The sequence below is a fragment of the Lygodium microphyllum genome, chromosome 17, assembly GCF_053477565.2.
Source record: "Lygodium microphyllum isolate KBCC chromosome 17, Lygodium_microphyllum_v1.1.10, whole genome shotgun sequence".
NCBI lineage: Eukaryota > Viridiplantae > Streptophyta > Polypodiopsida > Schizaeales > Lygodiaceae > Lygodium > Lygodium microphyllum.
In genome coordinates, this window is record NC_141151.1 from 134,328,163 (window position 1) to 134,345,410 (window position 17,248).

The following is a 17,248-nucleotide window of genomic DNA, read 5'->3' on the forward strand; positions in this document are numbered from 1 at the left end:
ACCGCGGGCCAGGGTGGTTGCTAGCCACAGGCAGTGCCCTATAGTGGGGGGTTGGGGCGATTGTGAGGAGGCCAGCCAATTGCCGGCAAAGGGAGGCAGTGTCTTGGCCGAGGTGAGCGGGTGAATGCGGCCCAAGCATGGAAGAACAGCTGGCCTTGGCAGGAACCATAGCAGGTGGTCGACGACGGGGTGGTGTCGTAGTCGAGAAGATAGGCATGGAGTGGTCAATTTGCCAGGGCGGCAAGTGCAGGCCTTGCCCTTTCTTTTTGAGTGGGTGGGTGGGACAATCCCCCCTCAGCACTAACTCCCACGGGGTCATTATGACCTCGGGAAGTTGGGATCAACGGCTCACGTTGATCCCCCTCCTCATGACCATGGCGCAGACGTCGATCCCGTGGAAGATTAAACCCATCCTCCTTTGGTCATCCCGCCCAAATCATAAACTAGACCAGCCGGAAAAGTGCCGACGTTGATTGGACGTCTTATATGTGTCTGCGCATGCGAACTGGAGACGCCTTAACTCCTTATTATTGGAAGGGGCCCCGCAGAATGTGCCGCCGCCAACGAACAGGGTGATATCAAGCCCTGGGAACATGCGAAGTCCCAGATGTGTCTTCATCTGCACATTTGCACCGTCTTCCGTTCTCGTGAGCTCTCTCTCTCTCATACCCTCAGAGCTCTGCGTCCCATCCCTCCCTCAGCACTCTGCGTCTCATGCCCTGGGAGCTCGGCGTCTCATCCCAACTCGGCGGCTTCATCCCTCCCAGCTCACCCTGGGAGCTCGGTGTCTCATCCCTCCGTGAGAGCTCTGCGGCTTCATCCCATTCAGCTCTGCCCACTCAATCCCAACTCGGTGGCTTCATCCCTCCCAGCTCGGCAGCTTCATTCCAACTCGAGGGTGCATACCAGAGTAGCATGTGCCACCCACGGACCCATTTGGATGCATGCTGGTCTTCATCCACATCAGCATCTCCCAAGTCGGCGTTTTTGTCTCTCCCAGAGTGCGCATCCCATGCCCATTCGGATGCGTGCTGGTCTTCATCCACATTAGTATCTCCCAAGTCAGCGTTTTTTGCTCGGTGAGACAGTTCGACGTCTCCAGTTTTGTATGCGCCTCCGTCTTCATCCCTCCCACAGTCGGTGAGACCGTGACTCGGGAGGCTGCAGTGTGACCGTGACTCAAGAGGTTGCAACATCTCGAGAGGCCCAATCATCTTCATCAGCGTGATGCGTGTGTGGGAGGCACTATCTCCCGTCTCAGGCTCAATCCTTTTGTAAACTTTCACAATAATCTCATAATAATGCTCTCTTTGGATGCAAGCATATTGATGTTGGAAGAGTTTGTTGATTAGGTCTCTATGTTGCTTACGTCTCAATCATTTTGCAATTAAAATATGTGCTCCATCTGATAAGTGTCTGCGCCTAAGTGTGACAATCATGCATGCATTTCCTATAAGCTTTTATATTCGATTGATATATAATGTTATACTGTGGCTAACATATATGTGAACCCAATAAATGAATGTGAGAATAACAAAGGGAGTTACAACTCTATTTATGTCACTAAGCTTACAATCATCATTTAGCATTCAACCTCTTTTAAACCATGCCACTTTGTGGAGAATGGGTTCCACAAAAAATTTAAGGTAACCAAAAAGGAAAGCTAAATCAAATTCAAGTTTCTAAGATAAACTATGATGCATGTGCAAATTGTGAAAGTGGTTTTGGGCTCAAGCTTTGAGGAGGTCACAACTACATGTTTTCATAATTTAATTATTCAAGTACTACTTTCCTTTTTGTTTTTCTAAGAAAATTAATGGTCTTAGAGTTAAGTAGCTATTGGTACACCACAATAAAATAGTTCTACTTCTCTAAAGTTTGGGCAAGAGAGAATACCCTTGCCAATTACATGTGGTTGTAGAACCTCAATCTTGGTTCCAGCCACATTAATGAGACTATCCTTGATGTAGTTGCAAGCCCACCAATCATCACTTTTAGCTTTTTCCATGCCCCAAAATCTACTTAATGGGTCAAATTTGGCAATTAATACATGTGCAAAGCACAGATCTACCTATAGATCATCTATATAGGTCAAATTTGGCGAGTATTGGGAATTGTATGAATGTGTCGAGTCTCAATCCTTCGCAAAATTCATTGATTGGAATCCTATAAGAAGCCCAATAACCATGTTACAATGTCAAAATATATATTATTGCACTAGGAATAATAAGGCAAGGCACTAGTACTTGGAAGTGTTGTAGTGAGGTGATAGCTTGGTGAAGAATTGTAACATTAGAGGTTTCTGACCTACTATTGATAGCCTACCGATTTTTTGAATAGAGCTTTTTTATTGTTACTAAATTGAACACATCTAATCGTTAGATTGGATGTGGCATCCACCATTGGTCATAAATCATGACATATTCTATATTTGGTCTTTCATCAAGCATGTCCACAAAAGTTTAGTAGGTTATCAACTTCCATATTTTTTCATCAAGCATATTCTATATTTTTTAATGGATTATCCAATGGTTATCAACTTCTCACTTTTTGTTGTTTTGTGACATGGATTATCCAATGGTTATGAGTAGGTGTGCACGCTTTTACCTCTGGCAAATGGCTCCACGCACTCGCAGCCATCCTTCGTCGGATGTCCATTCGTGAAAAAATACCAGAGTAAGATGCCATTTTTAATATTTGTTTAGGGTTTTCTTGACGTTCATTATTGATTTCTCACATATTGTGTAGTTCCCTTTCTTTTTTTTAAGGTTGCATCATCTTCTCGACGTACTCGTAGAGGGGTTCGGGTGGCAGGCGCGTCTCAGACATCCATCGAAAGAGAAGTGCCGAGCTACTCTCAGGTAAGTGTTTATCCTACTTTCGGTTTTGTTAGTAAGCATATTGCTAAGATGTGATACTTATAAATAGAATGTCACTTTACATAGGAAAACCCACCATACATTGAGATCACACTAGCTGATGGGTCTCTTGCCCGTCAGTGCCGTGTTGATATTCTTTGTCCGAAAAGACATATCAACATAAAGAGACGGGCAAGGATGATTCAGCATTTGAAGGATGAGCATGGTATCCATTATGATATTCCATGTCGAAAGACCGGCCGTCCCATAGGCGCACAACATGCTCGTCATCCTGTTGGTGCTTGGCACCGCCAGGCAGAGTCTTGGTTCTCTAACCTTGAGCGAAAGTTGAGTTTGGCCCAAAGTAAGTACGAGAAGACTCAGTATGCGAGAGCAAGCTCATTATGGGACTTACTCGAAGATGCTGAGCGTACCATGGAGAGGCAGGAGTATATGGAGGCATTTGTGAATAGACAAATGGGCAAATATGACTCCAAAAGATATGAGCGTGTGTGGAGAACGCAGAGTCGAATAGCGGATGGCTACCAAAAACATGTAAGTCTCTTACCTGATATTGTTTATTCTTCTATAGTGTCATATGCAAATGCAATTTTATTACCTTGGCCTTGAGTTTATCATTTTTTTTATATGTATATTCACTCACAAGTTGCCTTCCTTAGAAATGACCTCGCACACGAGAGTATGAGGATGTGCCTCATATTGATGATGAGGGTCAAGTCCTAGACCACCATGCGGAGTTGCAAACAGTGGAGCGTAACTTTCAGATGGAGATGGATAGCTTATTGCAGGCTAGTCCTCCATCCCCACTGGCGATGTTATGGACTCTCAGGTTAGTTTATCACAATTTTGTGGCTTTTGGTTATGGTTATGGTTCAGGTTAGTTTATGGGCATTGTGTAGTTAGGATTATGTTTATGGTTATTGTATAGTTCATGGGCATTGTGTAGTTAGGATTATGGTTATGGTTATTGTTTATGCTTATGGTTCTGGTTATGGCATTGTTTATTGTGTCGTTTATGGGCATTGTGTAGTTAGGATTACGGTTATGGTTATTGTTTAAGGTTATGGTTATTTGCATTGTTTATGGTTATGGTTATGTTTATGGCTATGGGCATTGTGTAGTTTATGGGCATTGTGTAGTTAGGATTATGGTTATGGTTATTGTTTATGCTTATGGTTATGACATTGTTTATGGTTATGGTTATGTTTGTGGCTATGGGCATTGTTTGTTGTGTAGTTTATGGGCATTGTGTAGTTAGGATTATGGTTATGGTTATGGCATTGTTTATGGTTATGGTTATGTTTATGGCTATGGGCATTGTGTAGTTTATGGGCATTGTGTAGTTAGGATTATGGTTATGGTTATTGTTTATGCTTATGGTTATGGCATTGTTTGTTGTGTAGTTATGTTTATGGCTATGGCATTGTTTGTTGTGTAGTTTATGGGCATTGTGTAGTTAGGATTATGGTTATGGTTATTGTTTATGGTTAAGGTTATGGCATTGTTTATGGTTATGGTTATGTTTATGGCTATGGGCATTGTGTAGTTTATGGGCATTGTGTAGTTAGGATTATGGTTATGGTTATTGTTTATGCTTATGTTTATGGCATTGTTTATGGTTATGGTTATGTTTATGGCTATGTTTGTTGTGTAGTTTATGGGCGTTGTGTAGTTAGGATTATGGTTATGGTTATTGTTTATGCTTATGTTTATGGCATTGTTTATGGTTATGGTTATGTTTATGGCTATGTTTGTTGTGTAGTTTATGGCTATGTTTATGGTTATGTTTATGGTTATGTTTATGGCATTGTTTATGGTTATGGTTATGTTTATGACTATGGGCATTGTTTATGGTTATTGTTATGTATATTATGGTTATTATTATGTATTTTATGGTTATGGTTATTGTTATGTATATTATGGTTATGGTTATTGTTTATGGGCAAGGTTATGGCATTGTTTATGGTTATGGTTATGTTTATGGCTATGGGCATTGTGTAGTTAGGATTATGGTTATGGTTATTGTTTATGCTTATGTTTATGGCATTGTTTATGGTTATGGTTATGGCATTGTAGGGCGAGGGGAGTAAGCACTTCACGTCGCTCCTCCTATCACCTTGACCCACCCGTATCACCATCTCCTCCCCTCTTGAGTATCCAAGCGACGCTCCCCATTGCATATTCACAATTGGATGCAATTCGGTTGACACCAAGGTGAATGGCTCTCCTGTCAAGATGAAGGGGCAAAAAAGTGCCACCTCAAGGTGCGTTCTTATTAATTGTAATGCTTTCATTGTGTTGTATTTCTTGTACTTGTGATTAGTTGCATTGTGTGTGGTTGTTTTTTGGTATTATTTTAGGTTAGAGACTTCCGCAAATATCGAGTTCGTGTCTCTATGCTCAAAACTCCGTGTGGATGTCAATCGGGCTTTGTTGGATGTATTGCGGTGCGTGGAGGAGGCATCCACCCGTACTATGAATTTGTTCGCCATGTAAGTTTGCTAAACTAGTTATAGCTCTCTTGGTTGTTGCCTGATGATTAGGACTAGGGGTTTTGTTATTCTACTGAACTAATTTGTGCTTTTATTCATAGTTGGATGGAGTATTTGATGCCAAGAGAGCACGTCCATTATGTATGCTTTGTGGATAGTCTGTGGTTTCCATACATCAATATGGTTGAGCCACAAGATGATAGTGTTTCGTTGAGGAATTACTTTGATAGCTGTGATCCCACGATGTCCACATTTATCTTTCTTCCTGTGCTTGTGAGGTTTGTAGTCCCTTTATGCATACTTATTGTAAATGCTTCATCATAGCCCTTTGATGCGCTAGTTTTAATAGCATTCTTTGATGTGCAGGTCACATTGGTGTCTTTTTGTGGTCTTCAACCCTTTGCTAAGAAGGGTTGAAAAATTACCTAGTGATCATGGAGCCATCCTATGCCTTGACTCCTTGGAATGCATTGATTTCACGGCATGTCTACCTTATGTGCACAGGTATCCTAACATTCTATATGCATCCATGCTTTACGTTGTGTCACATATGTATTATGTTCATCTCTTTTGTGTCTATGTTTTAGGGCCGTGTTTGCATTATCGAGGCTTTGTACTGACCCAGTGTGCGCAAAGTTTCTATCGGACGTGGAGAAAATGAAGCTCATCCACATTAAGGTATATCACTATAGTGTTAAAGTAATGCTGTCACTTAGAGATGTAACATAGGGAAGTTAATATAAAGATGACTATAATCCCTTTTCACAGGCCCCTCAATAGACAAATGCAGTGGATTGTGGATTTTATGTGATGGCTTTCATAAGACTACTCATCGAGGGTGGCGTGGTTGGGAAACCAACCAAAAACTGGGTAAGCCTATACTGGTATAAGTGCTTTTGCTATGCGACTTTGAATGGTCTAGTGTGCATACGCCAATCCATAATCAACTTTTTGTATTGCAGTTAACTAGAAAATGGTTCAATGCCACCTACGTTACCACTTTGAAGGAGGACCTTTACCAGTGGGCACTTGGAGTGTTGGAGAGGTGATCTTGTTTGGATTTACTTGGTTTGTGACATTTACTTGGTTTGTGGCAGTCATGGACTTATGGTCTCACTTATGGTCATGTACTTGGTTTGCGGCAGACATGTACTCACTTGTCAATGTCTTTTGGATATTGATGTAATGATGCATATACAAAGTTTCAATTGTAGTGTTTTTTTATGTAAATGTTTCTTTTATGTCAAGTATTTTTATGCCAACGTAATGCTTTCATGCAATGATTTGGGGTGTATTTATGTTTCAATGCCACCTACGTATTGTTTTTTTATGTCAAGGTAATACTTTTGTAACGTTATGGTTTATTACGTCATGGTTCATGCAAGGTTTTGTATGTCGAGGTAATGCTTTTATGCTATGTTTTACTAACATTGATAGTGCATATGCTCCATGGTAGAAAAGAGAGGCATTTAGTGCACGTTTTATAGGTCACAAAAAGAAGTAGGGACAGGCAGGGGTTTTGTGAATGGATCATAAACATTTGCTTCTTTGGTTGTGTAGTCACTAATGATTCAATGTTACTAATCTCACGATTTAATGTTACTAATCTCACGATTTCATTGCACCATAGTACTTTGTTACATTATTCCATAGGATGTGTGGTTTAGAAATCATTAATTGATCTTATCTCTCTCTCTCTCTCAAATTGACCTTTGGAACATGAATTGAACTCATGCATCTTTTGGAATGGACCCATGCATTTTCATTATAAGAAAATTGGATGTAGCTTCTTCTTGCTTTATCACATGAGTCAATTTGTTAAAGTGTGTTCCATCTAGATAGTTATCATTTTGGAGTGCATCTTTTTGGCATATATGACTAGAAAACAAAGTCACTAATATCCAGTAAGTGTTTCATCTCATTAATTCATAGTAGCCCTTTCAATAGAGTTACTACACACACACACACACACACCCCTCTCTCTTAGTTGGTGCTACACACATGAATAATAAAATATAACATAGCTTCAACTTGCTTTATCACATGTGTCAATTATGCTTCCCAACAATGCACCCATCATTACTAACTTAAGCTATCAATATTTGTGCAACTCTTTAAACATGAAAGCATGTCACATTTGGATTACATGAACATGTAGTGATAAGAAATAACATGTTGGATGTGTTGCTAAATATACACACTAATTTCTAAATAATAGAATTAGATAATTATCCAATACGACACTACCATAAAATCCAAGACACCACCATAAAATCCAAGACACCACCATAAAAACTAGCTAATTCCTGCAAATAGAGCAAGATAAAATCCAGGAGAACGTTATCCATTAGATGGACAATCATGTGTACACTACAAACATTCGGAACCTAGATGCCAAGACTTCTGTGATCGTGGACCCATCAGGGAACGAGAGAGAAAATTGACGCTCCTCATTCTCACTGTTGTAGGTGCAATACAAAATACGACAACTGCCAATGTAAGACTCACCATACAATCGCACCGCCCTGCCGATCAAGATAGAATCCGCTGGACGAGGAGCATACCGCAAGGATAGAGGGAGCAGTGCATGGCAAGTATTGCATGAATACACTGCGAGAGGGTCCACCAAAAATGTTTTGGTGCAGCAATGAGGACAATATATCCACGGTTTTGGGCTAAACCTTACACGACCCCTCCCTCATTGATGCTTGCGCCTTAACACGCCTATAATAGATGGACGCTTGGGTTGTGATGAGGACTCCCCCCTCTCATTTGGACAATGTCGATGATCCTTGCCATGCCCTAGGCGCGTCTGTGTGAAATTTTCCTGGATCTGATAGATCCCACCCTTTTTAGGCATGTCAATCTCCTGTGATGTGAACATGTGAACAAGAGACTCTTTAGCACTTTCCAGTTGGTGCATACAAGCATCCATCTGTGCCGCTGTGTAGGATGGAATCCCATCCTCGATCCTTTGAAGGAGGCCTCTAAAGTCTGTGATGGAGGACATGAGTTCCCCTTCCTGCACGCCACCATCGGAAGCTGATCTCTCCAATCCTGTGATTTCATCGCCACCTGGTCTTTCCTTTATGTCATCAAAGGCATGCGCACTATCGATGATGGGGAGAACCTCATGAAGGTGAGGAAAATAGCTCCTCAAGATGAGCCTCAAACCATGAAGATGTTTACAGTCAGTCGACCAATCAGGGCAATCACAGTAGTTTGATTGTACACTTACATGATACCATTTTGCACATTGGGTTGTGCTCGCTATTTTAAACAACATGGTCCCCTCGTTAATGACTTGAAGAGAGGAGGGAGCTTGCTCATACCGCTGAAAAATCTTCTCCCCTGCTGCCAATCTAGCCGTATGACTCTTGCTTGACCCATAGACTTTGAAGCGCTCAGAATCAGCTGGCATAAAAAACATGTATAAGACAACAATGCATTTCAAGGAAAGGTCAAATGTGCAAATAGAAAGGAAATTGACCACATTACCTATCTCTTGCTTTTGCTTGAAAAACTCCAAAGCCGATCCACCCATTCTAGAACCCGACGACGAGTCACCAACAAGGGCGTGCAACAGATCCAAAATGGACCTGTTGATCCTAGCATCAAGTAGAGTGTACTTGATATATTGCCAAAGTCTCTCAATGAGGTTGGTTGTGTCGACATTGCCATGTGGAAACATGCGACCAAACTTGGGCCATCTTGCACGCCAAATACAATCTTTCCCACACCATCCATTGGTAACGTATCGGATCACGTTTGGATGAGCGGAATAATGATGAAGCAATTGCTCAAACATATCATCAAACTGCGACTCTGTAGGGCAATGCATAAGATTGGACAAAGAGGCATACACATGATCGCGCTCATCTGTAGGGACCTTGATTCATGCAAGAACATGTGAAGTACTCACTATCAAACTCATGGAATTCACAAAAAGGCAATGCTTAAAAGTAAAATGGTATTGAAAAGGTGTACCTGTGGCAAGAGATTTTCAACCCATGCTTTCTTTGTGTGGAACCAGCATAGAATAATATGGCATGCTCGTTGACATTTGTTGCCACCAAGGTAGTTAGTGGTCCAACAATGAGGGTCTTCTAGAACAACCTTCGAGAGCGCCTCTAGCTCTGGCTGGGACTTATCGATCACCAGGCAGCAGGGCGAATATCTCCCATCCTAGAGAGGACTAGTCTCATGGTGATTTGCAAAGCCATAATCTCTTGGTTTGACCCATTGTCACTAGTGCATAGCATAAACCAAATAGGGATACCCACCCCATGTTGGTTTGGTAAAACCGCCGCATAAAGCGGAAGACCAAACACATTGGTCTTGAATGTGCTATCGATTGCCCAAGCATTGTTCTTTGAGAACCTCTTACTCATTTGCAACATCCATTCGTCCTGGACTATCAATACGAATGGTTTGTCCTTGTCCTCTATGGCATGAGGATTGTATGGTTGGCAATAGAGTACCTAAAAGACCATGTAGATGATAGTATCAAATAGATGTACTAATTTTTGCAGCTTATAAACATTTATGAGAATATGTCAAATACCTTGTTTTGATCTCGTAGACGGAGAGCCTCCAAATACATTGCCGTCCAATCATCCTTCGCAAGTTTGCCTACAACAGGACGACACGTAGAACATTGACGCTCAAAGCAACCTAATATCATAGACAATGGCTTAGAAGGTAACATACCTTCAGTTCGAATTTGATATGATAGTGTCTGTACCTCCCTTGGTACCATGAAGAACCTATAAATGACACGATCCAATGGAGAGGCATTTTTCAAATGAAATCGCTCCTTGCTAAGGCTCATCTTCGCGACGTGCCGACATGTCCCAACGTCAAACAGGTTATCCTTGCAACAATCAATCACAGTTGGATGCACCGGCAAGTGATACAAGTCGGCACGAGATCCAGGTACATGACCCTTGTGTGGTCCATGGACTCGTATAGTGACATCATGGAGATCGTCTTTGTACTCAATTTGCACCTTGAAAGGGCAGCTTCAAGCCATAAAAACTTTTCTTCAACTTGCACAATAGGTGCTCCCTACCAGGTTCTACAAAGCCCTTAGGGTGCTCCATGTAAATCTCATCATGCAAATCCCCATGTAAAAATGCAGTCTTGACATCCATCTGATACATGTCCAAGTCAAGTTGCACGACTATGACCAAAACCAAGTGTAGGGTGGTTATCTTGACCACTGGAGAAAAAACTTTATCAAAGTCAACTCCACGCTCATGTTTAAAACCCTTATCAACAAGTCTTGCCTTATAAGCCGGCTTGGGGTTTCTAGGGGTACTTTTCAACTTGTACACCCATTTGCACAGCAAAGCCTTCTTGCCTTTAGCCAATGCAACCAAATCCCAAGTCATATTCTTATGCATCGAGTCCAGAGTCTCACACTGCATAGCCCTCTCCTAGGAGTGATTGTCACCCTTGCACATAGCCTCATCATAGGTGAGAGGCTCTCCTGCATCTATAACCAAGACATAATGCATCGAGGGCTCAAATCTATCAGGGGGAGGTCTATCTCTAGTAGACTGTCTCATTGTGGGCTCTGTTGCTTGTCCAAAATCCTGTCCAACACCCTAGCTATGTGTACCAACTGCTATTGCAGGCTGTCCAACTAGTTGTATAGAAGCACGTGGCTCCTCTTGGAATATAACCTTGCGTATCTCTACCACCTTCTCAGGCTACTAATGCATCTTATCTTTATGGAAGACTACATCATGGCTACGGATGACTTTCCGTGCTTGTGAATCCCAGAGGTGGTAACCCATCTCACCTGCATCCCCATAGCCAAGGAAAATGCATTTGACATTCTTAGGATCCAACTTGGTATTCTTGTCTTTGGGCACATGGCAAAATGTCTCTCATCCAAAGACATATAGATGCGCATAAGACGGCAGTCCATACCTCCTTTGCAACCTGGAAATCTAAACCACTGAAAGGTAATCTATTTATGATATGCACAGTTGTACTGAATGCCTCAACCCGAAAGCTCTGTGGTAGGCCTGCATGGCTAAGCATACTATGTACACACTCCTAGATAGTTCTATTCATCCACTCAGCCAAACCAATCTAGCGTGGGGTATAGGGGGCGGTCAACTAATGCTTAATACCCCTCTAGTCATATAGCTGCCCAAAGGAACGTGACACATATTCTCCCCCATTTTCAATCCTAAGGCATTTCAACCTATGCCTACCAATCTGGTTCTCAACCAATGCAAGCCATTTCTGAAACACAGCCAAGACATCTAGCTTAAGCTTAATGGGATAAGCCCAAACTTTACACAAAAAATCATCAATAAATGCCACAAATACTTTGCACTACCCATAGATTGACAGGGTGTGGGCCCACAAACATCCAAATGTACCAATGCCAAGGGCTCACTCATGTGTGTCCTACTAGACTTCTTATGTGTATTCCTAGTCTATCATCCATATAAAGACAATGCTCACATGAATCAAAACATGTATAGTCAAGGGACAGTAAATACAGCAAACCAAAAAGCATTTTCATTCCCATATGGCCCAAACAAGCATGCCAAAGAGATACATGTGGGATAGAACCCACTGACAAAGCATGGTCAACAGAGGGCCCATCAACATGAAACCCAGCATCATCAAGCTGCCCTGCAAACATAAGATTATGTGTGAGCATAGGTACATGACGTACATCATGTAACAGAAAAGTACTGCCAGTAGAGAACTATTGCAGTCATACATCCCCAATGCCAACAGTAGCAAGTGACATGTCATCACCTAAGCGAATCAAACCAAAGATAGTGTGGTAGGAATGGAACCACTCACGGTCTAGTGTAACATAAAATGAAGCACTAGAATCCAAAAGCCAGCATTACGTATACATAGAGTGAACCTCGGTCAACATCACAGCATCACAGAAACTAGATGCTAGTATGTACTCCCTATCGGAGTCATCAGTCTGAATGATATTTATTTCCTTGATTTTCACACTAGATTTTGCAGGTACCATGCTACGATCAGAGGACTTTTCCTGTACTTTTTCTTTTCCCTTCTCTTTATGCTTCTCATTGTGCAACTCATGACATTATGGGCATATATGTCCCTTCTTGTTGCAATGATGACATGTCACATTAGCATTTCTCCCATGTGCAACTTACTACGTGACTTAGACCTAGACTTCTGCGAGTCTCTGCCACGGCCATTCCCATGGTCATTCTTTCCATTACCATCTCTGCCTCTAATAATCAAAGCATGCAACACATGAGAGGCATCCAAGTTCTTACGGTTGATCTCTTCCTACAGAAGAGCACTCTCTACATCAGGCAAGTTCAAAATAGTAGCAGGGGCACATAAGGTAGTGCAAAATACATCCCATGACTCACTCTGAGTCCCAAGCAAAAACAATAGAGTAACCTCATCATTGAAGGTAATACTCTACGAAGTCGAGTTCTTGAGAATAGCATGGAACTGGCTCAAAATAGCAAACATCGTCATATTCTCCTTCATAAGTAGGTCCATAAGTTGCTTCAACCAATGCATCTGACTTGTTGGACTTTTCTTGTCATAAAGGTTTTTGATCGTATCCCAAAGTTTCCAAGCACTCTGTGCTTCCTCAACCACATTGTAATGCACATGTTTAGTGAGAGACAAGATGAGAGTGGACTTGCATAACTCATCAAGCTCTAATGATTCATCATCAATCATAGTTTCAAGCTACTCTCCACTCAACCTTAGTGGTTTTATATGTGATTTCTGCACCAATACCTATCAAACTTGGCTCCTCCAATAGGCATAATTCATACCATCAAGCTTAGTGATGTTGAAGATAGCACTGTCAGTCGAAGAAGATGTCATACTGCAGTCCAAAACAATGCAGACAGTTCAAAACTGCTTGTTGTTTTCTATTGTAAAGAGCCAAAATACCACCAAAACCAAGGCAAAATGATCACCAACTTATAGCTAATGATGTTGCCTGCCAAATACCATAAAAAATACATAAAATCAGGATGATTCAACATAAAAAATACATCACAATCCATTCATAACTGCTTGCTATAATAAATTACAGCCAGGTACAATGAGAGTAAACTCTAAACAAAATGAATGCACCAAGTCAATCATTGACTATCAAAGCATAACTGGCATCAAGTGGGGCATAAATTAGCAAGTGACAGTCATACATGCATCGAGAAAACACCCAAGCATGTCAAATGAATTTGAAGCTAGCACACCCCTTGTGTAATAGGGCAAAGTGTACACAACACTGGCAAGACCTGACACAAATAGGCGTCTGCTCAGGAGGTGCAAAGCTCAAATCAGCCCAAGTACATCTGTGAGGACGACGACATATCAACCATGTAACATCCAATTGAAGATCCCAGTCTCAAATATCTAAATACTCAAGTAGCATAAGCCCACTTTCTCTATGTCTGTCAAGCATATCAAGATGCTCCCACTGGCACAAAAGCCGTAACTGTCAACCAAGAAAGCTCGAACAAACCATGTAAGAGTGCACCAGTAACAAGTGTCCAAGATCAAGCATCAATGAGATATCCTGAGCATATAGGCTCTGTAACATCCATACATAGCATCCATAAACATCAAGTACATCCAAAATTGTAACTCTGGCAAGCCCAAAAATAGGCAAAGTAAGCTTTGGGCAATCAAAATCCCAAGTAAGACGAAGTAGCAATCAACTCTAAGACAATGTAAATAGCATGTATAGAGATGGCATAAGCCAATCATGTCAAGACCGATCAAACTAAGCAAAGTACATGCCATAAGTATATCAAAGATGGAGATCCAAATGCTATGTGAAGCAAGCTCAAGCTCAACCAATGATCCGAGAGCAAATCCAAGCTCTATGTCTATCCCCAAGAGTCACTACATCAATATATATATCTAGGACATAGCCTGAATCCAATAGGCATATCCAAACATAAGAAAATGAGCTTCAGCCTTGAATATTCTAGCAGCAAATAAATGTCCAAAATTGAGCAAACAATGGCTCAATCCAAACTCAAAATCATAGGCATACTTTCCCATATGTATAGGCACCAACAAGGCATAATTGGGCATCAAATGACCATGTAGCATAAGCATAAAATGTAATGATAGGGGATTGCCCTACTTTTGGCTGCCTATGGACTATGTTAAATAGTCAATGGCTGAGAAAATTAAGCTCCAAAAGCATCTCACATCATAAGCATACATTCCCCTAGCATTTAGGGAGCATTCGGGACCAACAGGGCAACCAATGTCAATGCCAAAGTGGTCCAGACATAAAATGCTAATGTGGCACTGTTGTGGGCTGCGTGCAAACTATGTATAGCAGTTCCAAACCTGAAGTAAATCACATCAATGCTCAATTCCAAGGCTCGAGATCAAATGCCAAGTATAAACCAAGTGTATAATGCCCAAATGAGGCTGCCAATGACTGGGATGAGCTGTCCACGGGCTACCATGAGAGCTGGCACAAATTCATGCTAATTTTCTTTGGTTTCTACTCATGTTTTTGGGATGGTGAAGGTTGTAGAAAGCTCAAGGGGTGCCAAAGAAGGCACACAAAAAGCCTCAAGTAGCCACAAGAGATCTATGTCAAGATATTGAGCAAGCAATATACAATGGTGTTTCCCCCTTCTTCTTCTTAGACCTGTAGACCTGTAACCAATATGAAACCCTGAAGAAGATGAATGAATACCTTTTTTGGAATACCATGAGGACGCCCAAAGGGTCCAGATAGGTGCTCGTGAAGTCGGGGAGTAATGGGACCTCGAGAGAGTTGAGCTATGGCTATCGCGAAGGAGAAACAATGAGTGTAGGTAATCAATAGGAAGCTGAAGGAATCACAAACCAAGTTGGAATGCTCGAGCAACCATACTCTAATACTAGTTGAAAGGTGAGAAGGATCGAAGCTTGCTTGGAAGAGTTGCGGCGGGTGAGCAAGAGTAAGAAAGAGAGGGAAACCAAATGGGAACTCCAACAATCACAATGTGTGAGGGCCTTCATTTATTCAAATGTCACTAAAAGAATAAAGAATAAAGTGATGGTGATGGGTGCCCAACACCTGCAATGTGCAGTGGCGGGTACTGTCAGTGTAGTAATACACAGTCAACTAGGTGGAGGCACCTTTATCCCCAACATGGGAGAGAATATGAATAGCACTTCACCCTCTTGGTCCCTCACCCTCACTCTCTCACTCTCTTGCTCTCAATATCACCCTCACTCACTCTCTCGCAATGAAAATAGGAAGGCAAGAGCCCCATAGGTGATAGCCCATCTCACTTGCATCCCCATAACCAAGAAAGATGTGTTTCATAGAGAGGATCTAGCTTATTGCGCTTGTCCTTGGGAACATGGCATAATGGGTATGGTTAACCTTGCTAGCCTCGGATCCAATAGGCGATAGCCCATCTCATATCTATATCCCCATAACCAAGAAAGATGCATTTCACAACCAAAGACACGCAAATGAGTATATGTTAACCCTCGGACAAACAAGGTAGAAAATCCAAAAAATCTAAAATAGAAGACAAGGCCAAGGCAAAAGTGAAACAAAAGATGAAGGCACGCCAAGAAAATTTTGGAAACACAAGAAGCACAAAAGCCCTAAATCAAGGAGAGAGGCGCATGCCAATAGGGAAAGAGGAGGAGAAGGGTCAGAGGAATGGGCCAAGCTTGGATCAAAAAGGGGATGACCGCCCAAAGGAAATTAGGGTTAGGATTTTGTATAAAAGGCAAAAAGTGATTGAAGAAGCTCATTCTTGTGTGTGGCCAAAAGTAGCTATCTTCTTCTTCTTCCTCCTCCTCTTCTTCTTCTTCTTCTTCTTCTTCTTGCTTGCTTGAGCTTCACCACATGTACATTGGCACCCCACTCACAATGTATCGCACTAACACCTATACACATGCACATGTAGACAAAAAACACACACACAATACCTAGTCTGTGTGACACATGCACATATCACACATACGTGTGCACACCTTCCTCTTAACTTATTCTAGTACTGCCCCATCGGAGGGGAGGGTCAAGGGAGCAAGGAGAGAGGAAATAGGCATAGACATGCATTGTGCATCGAAACACCCTTAGACACACACATTGCATCCATCAACATATGATACACTCATACACCATAGTGAATCCATCAACACACATACATCCCTTTTGCATCCACCCATGAAGTGCATCCCTTTGTGTGACTTAAGACACCCTAGTGCATCTGCATAATTCAGTGCATCAATCTACACTTAGATCTCATGTGCATTTGACCGCAAGTAGTGCATCTATGTGCATTTGACCATGCGCATTGCGTCTATGTACGTTTCATCGCATGTAGTGCATCCATGTGCATTTGATTGGACACAGTGCATCCATGTATGTTCAAAAACACATAGTGCATCCATGTGCATCTGTGTGCATCAGATGCATTGCACACAGTGCATTCAATTGCACATAGAACATCTGTAAAACATGCATTCACATGTGCATCTGTACATCATCCATATTTGCATCACACATGCATCATAGGCACCCATGCACATCTGTTCACCTTAATGCATATGTGTGTGCATCCATATGCACATCCACCACTATTGTGTGCATCCATATCCTCGTGTGCCTCCACCCATGTGCACTTGCTTCCATTGGGTCGCCAATGGAAGATGATGATTTAGTTTCTGTGACCTTGAATGGTCTAGGAAAGGATTATGCACAGTTCCGAACATCCATTTCCGTCCGTGAAAGATTTCCTGATTTTGAGGAGTTGATTGCTCTTCTAATTTCTGAGGAGCAGAGAAATGGTGGTGCATCTTCTTCAGGAGTAACTTCAAAAGAAGCTGTCTTCTACTCAAATGTTGGAAGAGGTAGAG

General features: G+C 41.9%; 1 pseudogene; it reads right to left on the reverse strand.

Annotated features, from left to right (window-relative positions):
• Window positions 1-8,069: 8,069 nt before the first annotated feature.
• LOC148022384 (uncharacterized) lies at window positions 8,070-9,983 on the reverse strand (annotated as a pseudogene).
• Window positions 9,984-17,248: the final 7,265 nt, after the last annotated feature.